The sequence below is a fragment of the Tupaia chinensis genome, unplaced genomic scaffold (genome assembly GCF_000334495.1).
Source record: "Tupaia chinensis unplaced genomic scaffold, TupChi_1.0 Scaffold000688_1, whole genome shotgun sequence".
NCBI lineage: Eukaryota > Metazoa > Chordata > Mammalia > Scandentia > Tupaiidae > Tupaia > Tupaia belangeri.
In genome coordinates, this window is record NW_006160211.1 from 6,332,701 (window position 1) to 6,348,081 (window position 15,381).

Consider the following 15,381-nt stretch of genomic DNA (forward strand, 5'->3'; position numbering starts at 1 on the left):
CCCTTCTCCTCCATTCTCCTCTCAGTATCCTGGGCATGCACGCACATGCGCCCGGAGTGAGATTTAAGCCACCGGGTCCAGGACGCGAACCGCAGTCGACTACGTGGGAGTCCAGCGACATAGCCATTACGCTAACTGCTGGTTCCCAAATTAGAATATTTCTTAAGTTTATTTGAATACATTGGAAACATTTAGATTTGGGAATAAATAAAGGGGTCAAAATATATTTCTCAAGGTTGCTATGAGGGCAGAAATTCCTGGATTTTGTTCAGCTGAAACCCCAGGATCTCTAGCTCAATGCCTGGCATTTAGAAAAAAGTTATTAAATATTTCATCAACAGATAGATTTAACTAAGATATCAAATTGAAGAAATCCGAAATTTCTGACTGCTTGCATAGCTAGGCTCTGTGATGTGCCTGATGTGTCATCTGAGCAAGTTCCTATCCTTCTGCTTTGGTTTCCTTGTCTATAGCTGGCCGTAGTAAGAATTTGCTCTTAGGGTGTTGTGAGTTTAGAACAGCGCCTAGCATGTAGTCACATTTTAGAGGTGTTAGACGTGTTTTCCTTAAATAAAAACAAGTTACTCTGTTGTCATTTAAACATATCTTTATCTCGGGAACAAGCAGTTAGCGTAATGGCTATGTCGCTGGACTCCCACATAGTCGACCGTGGTTCGCGTCCCGGATCCGGTGCCATAAAACTCACGCCAGGCGCGTGTGCGGGCGTGCCCAAGATCCCGAGAGGAGAATGGAGGAGAAGGGATTGCGGCGTGACCATCCCCTCTGGGGGGGTGATTTCTCGCTTTCTGTCTCTCTGTCTCTCTCTGTCTGTCTGGCGAGCGCATGTGCCCTATAGCCAAAACCTCTCAAAAAAAAAAAAAACCGTATCTTTATCTCTAAATTTACATCAGTTTCTTTCTCTTGGTATAAAAACAATCCTTTTTATTCTCCTCTTTAAACAGCAAAACCCTTGTCATAAAACTGGCATGCTTGTTTTTGCAGGTAGCAGTGAAAATTAGCACTACCCCTCTGGATAGTGATTGAGCAAGATACCCATCTATCTAGTCATAAAAATACTCTCTGACTCAAGAATTCTTCTGAAACTTTTCTTTTTAAAATTTTATTTATTATTATTATTCAGTTTGATTAGAGAGGAATAGAGAGAGAGGGAGAACGAGAAAGCAAACCTCTAGGTCCAGGACTCAAACTGCAGTTAGCCATGTGGGAGTCTGTAGTTTGACCATCACGCCACTTGCTCATCCTCTCATAGTCTTTTCTAGAGACATACCCCTAATTGTGTAAGAGACCATATCCAAGAAGATGCTACATTACCATAATGTCCACAATTGGAGGAAATGGTCAAATAAATTCTGGCAGTTACACGTTTACACATGATAGCTTCGAAGACCATGTCATGACATGGGAAATATGTACTTATCATAAAATATATGTTGTTTGTACTGTATTTTTATAACCATGCTAATCAATATACACTTGTATCCAAGAATTTCCCTAGGAATTGTAAGGGTTCCTTTAATCACCCCAACGTCCCCTCTCATGGATTTATTGCAAAACTGGTTCAAAAGGCCCACAATTTATTCTGAAATTGAGTTCCGTTTACCTCATTGTAAGCCTTATCTTTGATCTGTGGCTTTAGGAATTCCAGATTCAGTCAAATTCTGCTGAGTGGGATGGTTGTGGGTTTACAAAGATGAAGACACTTCCAGGTAACTATTGGGTTGCCTGGAAAGTCATGATATATTTTTCAGTTTTTCTATGCAAAAGTGCTTCATGATTTTCCTGGCAACCCAATATTTAAGGGACAGTTAATTACCTAAGACAAGTACACAAACCTGAGAACCTGTGCACTTGCCAGGTAACAGTGCAGTTTGGGCTCCTGCATGTCTAATAATTGATTTTTCTGTAGTGTAAATTCCCCATGTCACCTTTTGGAAATATTCCTTTTTAACCCCATTTGTTAATTTTGCTCCCAAGCAGCCACTTTTTCTGTTTTCTTTTGACCATAAGCCTCATTTATTTAGTTATTTTTCTTTTCCTTTCTTTTTTTGCCAGAGGCCATGTGCACTTCCCAGAGACAAAGAGATGAGAGAGCACCCCTCATGAGAGCAATCCCATCTCCTCTACTTCTCACTTCTTTTGGGATTTTGGACACACCTGCACATGTGCCTGTAGTGTTTTTCAACCAGTAAATCCAGGACTTGAACCAAGTATTTGGCCATGTGATATCTAGCCACCTTTACCACTGTGTCACAGGCTGGCCCAAGAAGCCTCATTTGTTGGGAACCAGCAGTTAGCGTAATGGCTATGTCGCTGGACTCCCACGTAGTCGACCGTGGTTCGTGTCCCGGACCCGGTGGCTTAATTGAGTTCCGTTTACCTCATTGTAAGCCTTATCTTTGATCTGTGGCTTTAGGAATTCCAGATTCAGTCAAATTCTGCTGAGTGGGATGGTTGTGGGTTTACAAAGATGAAGACACTTCCAGGTAACTATTGGGTTGCCTGGAAAGTCATGATATATTTTTCAGTTTTTCTATGCAAAAGTGCTTCATGATTTTCCTGGCAACCCAATATTTAAGGGACAGTTAATTACCTAAGACAAGCACACAAACCTGAGAACCTGTGCACTTGCCAGGTAACAGTGCAGTTTGGGCTCCTGCATGTCTAATAATTGATTTTTCTGTAGTGTAAATTCCCCATGTCACCTTTTGGAAATATTCCTTTTTAACCCCATTTGTTAATTTTGCTCCCAAGCAGCCACTTTTTCTGTTTTCTTTTGACCATAAGCCTCATTTATTTAGTTATTTTTCTTTTCCTTTCTTTTTTTGCCAGAGGCCATGTGCACTTCCCAGAGACAAAGAGATGAGAGAGCACCCCTCATGAGCGCAATCCCATCTCCTCTACTTCTCACTTCTTTTGGGATTTTGGACACACCTGCACATGTGCCTGTAGTGTTTTTCAACCAGTAAATCCAGGACTTGAACCAAGTATTTGGCCATGTGATATCTAGCCACCTTTACCACTGTGTCACAGGCTGGCCCAAGAAGCCTCATTTGTTTACAAGTAGCCATTCTTAACAGTGTGCACGGAGCAGCCAGTGCACAGACTGCTACTTCAGCCTTGGTTCCACAGGTCCCGGAGGCATGTGGTAGAAGGAAGAACAGTTACTGAGCAGCCGAACCAAACTGTCAGTCAGGACTGTACCTGAGGCTTTCTTTGATAAGCACCATGGGCCTATTTCTGAAGTAACCCTCCACCCTCTCCACCCCTGCACAAGAGTGCTGACGGAAGTCCTAAGTTGCCCGTTCTATTGTCTGCATTGATTCAGCAAGCAAACTGTTCACTCCATGTATTTGTTTCCCTGATACTTCCCCCTCTCTGTCTTTGCCCAGGGATAAACCATTGTAAAATTAAGTTACTTGTAACTGTTCATGGGCCAGCCTATGCCCAGCTGGCTTGTGTTAGGTATTTGGCTTAAAGGTCATTGTCCAACTCAGAGGTAGGTGTGTGTGTGTGTGTGTGTGTGTGTGTGTGTGTTGGCAGACACACTGTGGTGTTGCAGTTACATTCTAGAATTAGTAACTCTTCTATTTTTCATACCAAATGTTATTAGTTGGAGATCAGCAGGTCACATGGTAGTTAAGGCGCTGGACTCTCACATGGGTGACCACAGTTTGAGACCCAGACCTGGCAGCTTGCTTTCTCACTTTCTCTCTCTCTCTCTCTGTCTTTATCTGGTCAAATTTAAAATAATAAAATCAAATTAAGTAAAAATAATTCTTTTAAAAAAAGTTATTAGTCACCTAATGGATTTTTGAAGCTATACTCCTGGCTGTCCTTAGAATCATTTATATTTACTCCCTAGGAGAGACAGCCTTATGTATGAGTTACATTTTGGTCAAATAGGGCATATATTAAAGCTGATCAGGGAGCAGCTCTTTGAAAGTACTGCATATGCAAATGTCAAAGATTACTATTGCCATTCATTAAAATGCATATAAACATTTATGTGAAAAAGTATATGGCAGAATTCTTGATTTCAAAGTAGAAGCAAGTATCAGCTCACTCAAGGAAGTAGCAGTTTGTTGTGTGAGGGAATAGATGCTTTTCCTTTATTTTCTGTAGGAAATATTAGAGTAGGTAGAATAAGCAAAGGTATTTTTAATAGGAACTTTGAATACCTGCAAATCTGCAGAAGTGAAATTTTCTTGTAATGCTCAATGTATACTTCAAAATGTATTAAAATTTTTCTTATTGGACTTTAACTTTTTATTAGGTTTCACCTGGATTTTGATGTTCTTTTAGTGGCATCTATGTGTTGTACAGTAGGTTTTTCATCAGTTTGGGTAGCAATAAAGGTGCTAGAGTTTTGTTGTTGTTTGGCAATATGTCATAGGAGCAATAGGAAATAACTTTGTGAACTAACACTCAGTTAAATTAGATAAACATGGTCAATTTAACAAAATATAATATTTAGTGTCTACCCTGGACTGTTACTGAATACATATTTTTTTTTTTTTTTGGAAAGGTTTTTGGTATAGGGTGCATGTGCTCACCAAAGACAGAGAGACAGAGAGCGAGAAATCACCCCCCCAGGGGGGATGGCCATGCCACAATCCCTTCTCCATTCTCCTCTCTCAGGATCTTGGGCATGCACGCACATGCACGCACCTGGTGTGAGTTTATTAAGCCACTGGATCCGAAACTCCAACCGTGGTTGACTCCATGGGAGTCCAGCGCCATAGCCATTACATCAACTCCTGGTCCCTGTTACTAAATACTTTACAACAGCTTGAGAAAGCATTCTCTCCCCTAGGACATTTCATCCCTGCTCCAAGAAAGGGGGAGAAGGTACCCATAAATTTACACGTCATTAAATCCATATTTTGCAACACTGTCAAACTGTTATTAGGTGTTGCTTCTCTTTCGATCACAGTGGAAGAGGAAAATAATGGCTATCCTTCCTCACTTGTCATACTCCTTTTTAATATGTTTTGTACATTTTGCTGTACCATCAAGCTTATTATAAACCTTCATTTGCTGGACGTTATCTCTGGTTGTGATTTATGATAACCCATAGGTAGGTGCTGAATTAAATATCACTGTGTATTCTTTTTTATTTTAAAGAATCACTTATTTAATTTTATTTATTATTGTTATTATTTAATTTGAGCAGAAAGAGACAGAAATAGAAGGAGAATGAGAAAGCAAGCTGCCAGGCCTTGGACTTGAACCATGGTCAGCTGCATGAGAGTCCAGCACCTTAACCACCATGCCACCTGCCAGCCCGCACTATGAATTCTGAGAGGAAGCTGTGAGCAATGAGTTCTAGAAAATCATTTTTTTTAAGAATTATTTTATTTAACTTTGTTTATTATTATTATTTTAATATTTCCAGGGAGAGACACAGAGAAAGAGAAAGTGAGAAAATGAGAGAGTAAGCCTCCAGGCCTAGGACTCAAACCAGGGTCAGCCACATGGGAGTCCAGCTCCCTCAACCACCATGCCACCTGAAGGCCCTCCATCCATGTATTTCTAAAGGTGATCCTCTGCACTACTCAGTTTCTGTTACTAGACAAGACAATACAGTGTTTCTCTTTGTGCACTGCTAATTACCCTAATCGTTTTACAGTCCCACAAAATGGCATCAGAGAATAGTCTTTAAAAAAGGAAAAAGACAGACCAGCGGGTGGTATAATGTTGCTGGTTTTCCCATGTAGTCGACTGTAGTTTGAGGCCTGGACCTGGTGGCTTAAAATTCACACCAGGTGTGTGTGTGCCCAAAATCCTGAGAGGAGAAGAGATTGCAGTGTGGCCATCTCCTGGGGTGGGGGCAGGGGTGATTTCTCACTTTCTGTCTCTTTCTCCTGCAAGCATATGCGCTGTATAGCAAAAACTGCTCTTAAAAAAATATGGGAAAAAGAGCTGGTCCATGATCTGGTGGTTAAGGGAGTTGAATCCCACATGACTGACCATGCAGTTCAAATCCTAGATACTGCGGCCTGAAAACATGCTGGCCACAAGTGTGCGCGTGCGTGCACAGGTTCCAGATACCAAAAGGATGGAGATGTGGAGAAGGGATTGCAGCAGAACCACATCACTCTGGAAAAAGAGAATAATCTCCTTCCTCAAAAAAGTCATCCCCCAGTATTTTGAAGTTCAGTGTAAGAAATACTGTCTCTTCTGAACTGTAATTATTTTTTGTTGAGCGTTGTTTTTAAGGTGCTCTGTGGGAGGTGAATGCATTCTGTCAATGCTCCGAGGCATATGGAGGAGAGGGAAGTCTTCCCATGCCTCTGCCTATAACCACACCCTGCAGATCTTGGCAGGTTTCCCGATTCAATACCCATGGAAACAGTTTTACTTTTAAATTAGTTTGCTTGTGTTATGTATGGCTGCTTTAAGGCATCTCAGTTTTGTATAAAGGTGTGACATGGCACTTAAGAACAACTGACCTAATTTGGAAGATAAAAGCACTTTGAATAGATGCTGTAAGAATTATTTAATTTTGGGAACCAGCAGTTAATGTAATGGCTATGTCGCTGGACTCCCACGTAGTCGACCGAGGTTCACGTCCCGGACCTGGTGGCTTAAACCTCTTGCCGGGCGCGTGTGCCTGTGTGCCCAAGATCCCGAGAGGAGAATGGAGGAGAAGGGATTGTGGCGTGACCATCCCCCCTGGGGGGTGATTTCTCACTTTCTGTCTCTCTGCCTGTCTCTGTCTGTCTGGCGAGCACATGCACCCTATAGCGAAAACCTCTCCAAAAAAAAAGAGAATTATTTAATTTTGTTTTATCATTGAACCTAGGTTTTTGATGTGACTTTTTTTCATAGTGGGGAAAGTGTAGATCCAGGAGACTCTTGTTATCTAACTCTAATCATCTACCATCGCCTAGCTGTGGGGCTTCAAAAGCATTTTACCTCAGCTTTTTCGTTTGGAAAAACAAGAATTTCTTTATAACGCACATGCCATACTTTGCTGGAATTGCTAATCATTTGCAGTTGTCCAGTGAAGAAGGAACATCATAAGATGTTCTCCAGTAACTTTTTTTTAACAGTTTTAAAGAAACAAATGGTGAGTTTACTTACTTTAAAGGTACCTTGGGAAGGGTTCTTTGGGTACTATTCTATTTTTATTTCTCTTCTGTACAAAAGAGTGGCTCTTCTACTTATAAATGACTCCACTTCGGAATTAGCATTCTTGTGTCTTTACTGGAGCAGAGTGAAAAGGAAATGTTTTCTAACCTGTTTTGATAGGCAAGACTGAAGACTGCGACAAGTAAGAAGACAGGCTTTTTTTTTTTTTTTGGTTAGAGCTTATTAGCAACTCTCTCTTATTAGCAAGTCTCTCATTTTCCTGTTCCAACCACATATTGCTGTTTGATTCCTCATCAATCACATTTACCATTCTACAGGCAAGAGTTAGGATGACTGTAGACTTTGGGATTTATCCATTTTTAAAAAACACAAAGTCCAGTTGTCTTCCATAGCTTTGTTTTGGGATTGTACACTATCTTTAGGTGAGTGTTTTTACTGCTTTTTTGATCTGAAATTAGACATGAGAGTTTAAAAAGAATACTGGAATTACAGAAAGCAAGATTTTGGCCTTCACTGGAGCAAGGTTGTTCAAGTTTTAATTGATCGGTTGTGCCATCTCACCATTACTGCTGGCGAAGGTTTAAGCTGACAGGTTAAGTACAGAGTTTCTCCTTCACAGCCAACCTTCATGAAAGAGTTCTATAGTCAGTTTTTACTTATCTTCTGGTCACTCCTCCCCTGGAACTTCTGCCCTCCTTCACTGCAGGTCCTCACAGCAAGGTCCCCAGTGGTCTCCATCACCGCTGGTCTCTATTGGACTTTTATAGAGAGTCTGCAAGTGGCTGCTCCATCCTTTTATATACATTCTTTTGTGATTATATAAGTAATACATGTTCATTGTGGAAAATCTTGGAAAAAGACTTGTAATCTCTATCCAAACACATTGCGTTTCTATGACAACTATCTTTTTCCCTTCCTCAGCCTACTTACTGGATGTCTTTATCTTGTAGACACTCAAACCCAGCATTTTTTTCTTTTTCTTTTCCTTTTTTTTTTTTTTTTTTTTTTTTCTTTTTTTTTTTTTTTTTTTTTTTGTAATAGGGCACATGCGCTTGCCAGAGAGACAGTGAGAAATCACCCCCGGGAGGGATGGCCACACCACAGTCCCTTCTTCTTCATTCTATTCTAGGGATTTGGGGCACACATGCACACGTGCCAAGCGTGAGTTTTAAGCCACCAGGTCTGGGACTTGAACCGCAGTTGATTACGTGGGAGTCAACCATTAAGCCATCTGCTGGTCCCATCAAACCCAGCATTTCTTAAAACTTACCTCTGCCTCTCCTGCTTCTGATCAGCTCAGCCACTGTTGTCACCACATCACTGGGAAGTGGCATTCTTTGTATGGTTGCTTGGGCCACAAGATGAAGACCATTTTTTTTTTTCTTTTTTTGGAGAGGTTTTTGCTATAGGGCACATGCACTCGCCAGACAGAGACAGACAGAGAGACAGAAAGCGAGAAATCACCACCCAGGGGGGATGGCCACGCCACAATCCCTTCTTCATTCTCCTCTCGGGATCTTGGGCATGCACGCACATGCGCCCGGCGTGAGTTTTAAGCCACTGGGTCTGGGATGCGAACCGTAGTCGACTACATGGGAGTCCAGTGACATAGCCATTACGCTAACTGCTGGTCCCCCTGTTTGTCACCTATTTTAGTTTCCTAAAAGCATTATCTACTTTTGAACCTCTTAGGGCTTTGCATATTTTCTTTCAGAGCTTAATTTAGAATATCCAGGCTTGCTTTGGCCTATTCCTATGCCCTCAAGGGGGAACTCAAGCCCAGTATGACCGTCTCCGCCCTTCCCACACACCACCACCGCCCTTCCCCGTACCAAGTTGTAAGCACTTCTTTTCTATTCCCACCTTGGACTCTCACAGCACCTAGTATTTCTTTATAATATCTGTCACATTCTATTTTAACTGTTTACTTTTCTGGCTCCTTAAGGGCAGCAACTATGTCTTATTCATAACTGTACCACTGTTGTCCAGCTCAGAATGGTTAGTAAACTTCTGATAATAAATAGATGGAAGGAAATGAGTATTTGTAGGGTAGAGCTTAGTATGAAAAAATTTTGAGGCTGTTTTAGTTTTATGGTTTGGTCTTAGTAGTATGGTTGGCCTTCACCTCCTTGGTCATGTGGCAGTGGTTCTGTGAATGAGCTTCGGAGTATGAAGCACGTTAGGGCTAAGACAGAGTGGAGCTCATAGGTTGTCGGGTGTGGGCTCCAGCATCTTGCATTGCACTGATAGAGGTCAGACTTTCCTCGAGCTAGCTACAGTAAAGCAGAGATAAGATGGCTGCTTATACGAGGGAGCTGTGCCAGAGAAGGAGAGAAGTGCATTTTAGTGACTTGGTTAGATGTGTGGGGTCAGGGAGGAGAACTCTGTAGAGGCTAGAGAGGAGAATTTAAACCAGGGGCGTTTCTGGCCTGATGGACTAGGTACTTGATTTTGAGGTTCTTTCTGACATCCAGGTGATTTTATCTCCCAGGCAGTAGGATATGAAGTTTGAGAGAATATGCCGCTAGAAATGTGGGAGGCAGAGTCCTCAGCACGTGGGAGTTAAAAAGCTACCAGATCACTTAGATACTTAGTTTAAGAAGAGGAATGGTCTAGAAACAGGGAACTCTGGGAAAACCGATGTTTAAGGACTGGCAAAGAAGAGAGTAGTGAAGACAGTGTCAAAGAAAGTGAGGAGTTGAGGGTAAAGGAAAGAATTTGACAAAGTCATTGACTATTGGACTTTAAAGACACTAGCAGGAAAGAAAGTGGGTCTGTCTTCATCCAAGCCTTAGATCGGGGCTTCAGTATGAACTGTCTGCTGGGTTTTGTTGGGCAGTTCCATCTCACCCCAGCGCAAATCGAGAGCCCCATTGACACTCTCACATTGGATCCAACACATGACTCTGAAGTCCCTTCAAATGTCAATCTATGGCTAAAAACAGACTCTGTCCAATCCCAGAATTCTGGTTCAGTGGCTCAGGGATCTTATTTTTCACAAGGATCTTTCTGAGAGTCTAAGGACCACTGGTGTGTAGGTGTTCAAAACGTGCATTCTGTTTCATTGCAACAGAGCAGGACTTTATTATAGCGAACGTTTAGGATACAGTTGTGATGAGGAGATTGGCAGCCATGGAAACCTAGCTGGAGGTAGCCTCTGTGCCTGCCTCTGTATGTGGGTGAGGCAGGGGGTGTGGGCGTCAATGTGGAGGCGGAAACAGTGGCACCATCTGCTATAATCTGTTGGAGGGTTTAAATTTTTATTTTACGGATTTTTGTAGCAGGTGTCCCTGGTGACTGGTAGGATAGCCTCGTAGTCCATTGCTGATTTCAACCAAAACTCAGATTTTTGCAGTTTCTCTAAGTCTTGCCAGCCTCTTTTTATTTTCTGCTTCAGAGCTTTCAAGCATAGAGGGAAGGGGAGAGGCTAACCCCAGGCAACCTTCAGCCAGTGGAGGATGTGAGGAAGTACTTAACTGTTTTGTCTCCTCCTGGGGTCCCACAAAATTGTCCCTACATTCCAGGTGTCACCCCAATGCTGTGTCCCTATTGGCCTTTCCCCCTCACTTCTGTTCCCCAGGGATAACTCCTATTTTAATCCAGCTAAAACCTGTATAAAAGTAATGTGTCAGCTGGGCTGACTTTGCAGGTTAATGCAAACAAAGCCTTCTCTAATTACATTATTTTCTTTTTAATGTCTCTATCAATAATAGCACTTAATGTGTGAGGGAGGAAGGCAAAGAGAACATGTGTGATGCAAAACAGCACACAGATTGCTAAAGTTTAAGTTAAATTTATTCACACTGTGAAATGATATCATTATAAGAGAATTTATGGGTTACTTTCATTTCACTTAGCTAAAGAGATGTGAAAGCCAGAAAATAGCCCGCAGAGACAGCACGAGGTGTGCCTCTTTTCTTCATTTATGTAGCTTCTTGCTCTTGAAGAATTCTGGGTGGCTTTTCTTGTAAGACTGAACTATAGATTATACTGATAGAAACCTATTTAAAATGCTACAGCACAGAGGAGTGGGAAGACCTATAGATGGCTAAAATATAAAAATTGCCAGATAGCAATGTGATGGACAGAAGGATGATGCGGACAGAGCAGGGGCACAAAGTACCGGGAAGAGAGAGGTTGAAGAAAGAGGGAATGTTGGGTGCTGCAGAGGTCTGGCAAAATTGAGACTGTAAAGACCCCTATCTAGAAGGAAAAAAGCAAACCAACCAAAAAAAAAAAAAAAACAGAAAACAAAAGACAAATCAATGGACTACAAAGGAGACTCCAGGGGACCAGCAGTTAGCGTAATGCCTATGTCATTGGACTCCCACGTAGTCCACCGTGGTTCGCGTCCTGGACCCAGTGGCTTAAACTCACGCCAGGCGCATGTGCGTGCGTGCCCAAGATCCCGAGAGGAGAATGGAGGAGAAGGGATTGTGGCATAGCCATCCCCCCTGGGGGTTGATTTCTCGCTTTCTATCTCTCTGTCTCTGTTTGTCTGTCTGGCGAGCGCATGCACCCAATAGCAAAAACCTCTCAAAAAAAAAAAAAAAATAAGGAGACTCCAGAAACGTTATCAACCAAGATAGTCCAAAGGAGAAGAATCCTCTTTCCAACAAATGGTGCTAGGACAACTGGATATTTACATGTTACCTTTGACTCTTTGACCCTTATACAAAAACGAAAACAAACCAACCTCAAAATGGAGAGTTAAATGTAGGAACAAGAACTATAAAACTTCTATCAATAGAAAACATAGAAGAAATCTTAGTGATTCTGGTAGACTAAGGTTCTTAACTAGAAGAGAAAAAACATGAAATGTTATAAGAAAAAAAATATGCAGGAATTCATCAAAATTAACCCCTTTGTTCTTCATAAGAAAAAAAAAGTGCTACAGTTTAGAGAGGTGGGATAGATGGTTAGGCTATAAATTGCAATATTAGAAAGACCCTGATAGGATCTATTTCAGGGTTATCTTTATTTCTTCGTTTTTAATTTGCTAGAAGGCATGTGTGATTGTTGGGGTTGCACAGAGAAATGTGAGAAAGCACCCCCATGGGGGTATGGTCATGTGCAATCCCTCCCTTCATTGCTCCTTCCAGACTTTTGGGCACATGCACACACTTGTCCCTGACATGTTTTTTCAAACTGCCAGGTCCAGGATGTGAGCTAGTCAGCCAGATAGTTAAGATCCAGCTGCCTTAAACACCACATACCTCACACCCGTCCCCACCCTTTCCCACCCTTTGAGGACACTTGCACTTGCCAAAGAGAGAGGAAGCGAAAACACCCCCAACCCTACCCCAATGGGGCATGGTCATGCTGCAGTATTTTCTTCTGTCTTTCCATCTTGTCAGGAGGCTGGGCAAGCATATGCATGCTTTCAAGCTGCCAGAGTTGGGATTTGAACTGTTACTGGTCATGTGGGAACCTGCTCCTTAACACAGGGCAGGTGTGCTACAGGGCTGGTCCTTTAGGGGTATCTTTTTCTTTTTTTTTTAAAGAGATTTCTGCCTTAAGCTGTGTGTAAGCTGCCTTAACTACCATGCCACTGGCTGACCTGGACTTAAATTTTTTGCACCAAAGTTTCTTGCACCAGACAGTGGGGGAATGACCACTCCACAGTCCCCTCTCTGTTCTCCTCCTGGGATCTTGGGCACACATGCACATGAACCCAGCAGGATTTTCAAACCATCAGGTCCAGAATCGGAACCACAGCCATGTGGGAGTCCAGCTACACAACAACTACACCATCTGCTGGCCCTAGGGGTATTTTTTTTTTTTAAAGAATTTATTTATTTATCTTCAGTTATTATTTTTTAATTTGACCAGAGACAGAGAGAGAAAGGGAAAGTGAGAAAGCAAGCCACCAGGTCCAGGACTCAAACTGGTCAGCCATAGGGGAATCCAGCGCCCTTAACCACCATGCCATCTGCCGGCCCCCCAGGGGTATCTTTTTAAAAGACACTTGTATGCCTAAAATGAAGGATTTCTCCATATCCATTTTTCTTCTTTTAGCTGAGATGTCTTTAGGAATTAAAGATTGAAAAATGAAAGGTGGACTTCTCTGGATGGTCACTTTTATTCTTGATGACTAAATCTGATAACTGAAAGTGGTTACCATAGAGGCCGCCATGTTGTAGGCACCCCGTAAACATAGGGCACATGAAAAGGAATATATGCCTGGAGCCAGCAGGTAGCATGGTGGTTAGGGGTGCTAGATTTCCATATGGCCGACCGCGGTTCGAGTCCAGGATCTGCTGGCTTGCTTTCTTACTCCCCACCCCCACCCGCCCCCTCTCTCTCACTCACTCCTTTCTCTCACTCTGCCCCTGTCTGGTCAAATTAGATAGCTAGCTAGCTAGCTAAAAAGAAAAGAAAAGGAATATGCTTAGTGGCCCAGGATCTGTTTTAGATTGTTGTGCTATAAGTGCAAGTAGGTGAAACTTCTTGCGTGTAGTGGTCTCACACCTGTCTCCTACCAACTGGTCACTGCGCATCTTTTTCTTGGTCCATAGGTTTATTTTGCAGGAGACCAGGTGTCCCTAGAAAACACTTTTTTAAAACCTAGGGTATAACATCTGTTTTGGCTTGCAAATTGACAAAATCTTTAGATTATCTAGTATTTCAACTCCTCATTTAACATTTCAACTCATACCCAGAAAAGTGACTTACCTCAAGGTGAAATTACTGTGTTAATTCATCAGGGACTAGAACACAGGTCTCTGTTCTGTCTGTACTCATCTTTCTGTCTCATTTCTGAAAGGCCAGGAATCAAAACAAGGCAGTGTTTCTGAACTGGTTCAAAATTGTTTTTAAAATTACTAAGGATTCTCAAGTCTATAATTTGATTTAAGATAGTTGCAAGGGGGTCCAGGAGATGGCGTAATGGTTATGTTGCTGGATTCCCACATAGTCGACCACAGTTTGAATCCTGGACCCGGTGTCTTGAAACTCATGTATGTGTGCCCAAGATCCTGAGAAAGACAATGGAGGAGAAGGGATTGCAGCATAGCCATCTTCCAGGGTAGGTGGTGGTGGTGGTGGTGGTGGTGGTTTTTCACTTTCTGTTTCTCTCTGTCTCTTTGGTGAGTGCATGTGCCCTATAGCAATCTCTCTCTCAAAAAAATAATAAATAAAATAAAATAAAATAAAAAAGTGATTATAAAGGGTCTTCAAAAAGTTCCTGGAGAATGTGTATTATGAAAAATTGTGCATGGATTAAAAAAAATTAAGATAATTATTTAATTGAGCCAAGGTGAAGTTGAGACCTGTGTTTTGTTTGTTTTTAATTTTATTCTGTTACAGGGTGCATGCACTCCTCAGAGAAGAGAGGAAGTGAGAAAGTACCCACCATGGGGGATGGTTACACTACAATTCCTTCTCTTCTATTTTTCTTTTGGGATTTTGGGCATAAAGGCACACACCCAGCTTGTTCAAGCTGTCGGGTCTGGGACTTGAACTGCACACCTGGCCATTTGGGATCCAGCTGCCTTAACTACCATGCCACTGGTTGGCCTGGACTTCAAAATTTTTTGCACCAAAATAAACTCATACTTTAATTCTATTTCCCATGACTTTTTTTTTTTATCATCATATCTTCTTCATATTACATTGGATTATATATAACTTTACAGTGTATTACATTGTTTCTTCAAAAGGGAATGCCATGCACGTCAGTCAGTACAGAGACATTAATCTCCCCACTTCAACATTCCATATCTTTTCTGTTTTCCCCAATCATTATCTTTATTATTCTAATTATTTTTATAAAACAGTCAATTGCTATTTCTCGTTTTGCTTGTAAAAATACTTTGCCCATCATGAAACACTTCTCAGACCAATCCAGTTGAGAATTCTATACATGTCATCATCAACAGTTAATAAACCCTATCTGTTTCTCACTGACGTCCTGTCTCTCTATCGCTCACTTGCTATCTTTCTCTATCCTCTTCTCTTCACTTACCCCATTCCACACTGTCCTATTCTCATTAAGTACCTTCACTTCAAGAATGGTAGAGTAGTTCCTGTTCTTCCCTGAGGCAATGCAGGGCTGGTAACCATCATCTTCTCAAGTTGCAAGTTCTCAGACCTTGTTTTCCGCTTCAGCTTGCTGGTCCAAAGGCCACACGCCAGCCCTGGAGAGGCAGCTGAACGCCGGGGCATGAGCCCCGGGTTGCGGGGCCCCCAGGAGGGGGGCCGGTCGACCGGCGGCGCAGCTGCGCGCCGGGGCGTGAGCCCCGGGCCATTGTCCGGTGGCGGGCG

The 15,381-nt window shown here is 42.2% G+C and overlaps 1 protein-coding gene across 7 annotated transcripts in view; it reads left to right on the top strand.

Moving 5' to 3' along the window:
* FBXO34 (F-box protein 34) overlaps positions 1-15,381 on the top strand; it is a 94,892-nt gene that overhangs the window by 73,256 nt on the left and 6,255 nt on the right. Inside the window, exon 1 of one of the 7 annotated variants that reach the window (XM_014592423.2) lies at positions 14,124-14,143. The exons of the other annotated variants lie outside the window; for them this stretch is intronic. The gene's annotated coding sequence lies outside the window, so the exon portion shown is untranslated. Of the gene's footprint in view, positions 1-14,123; positions 14,144-15,381 lie in introns of those variants that run through there. 7 annotated transcript variants of the gene reach the window in all.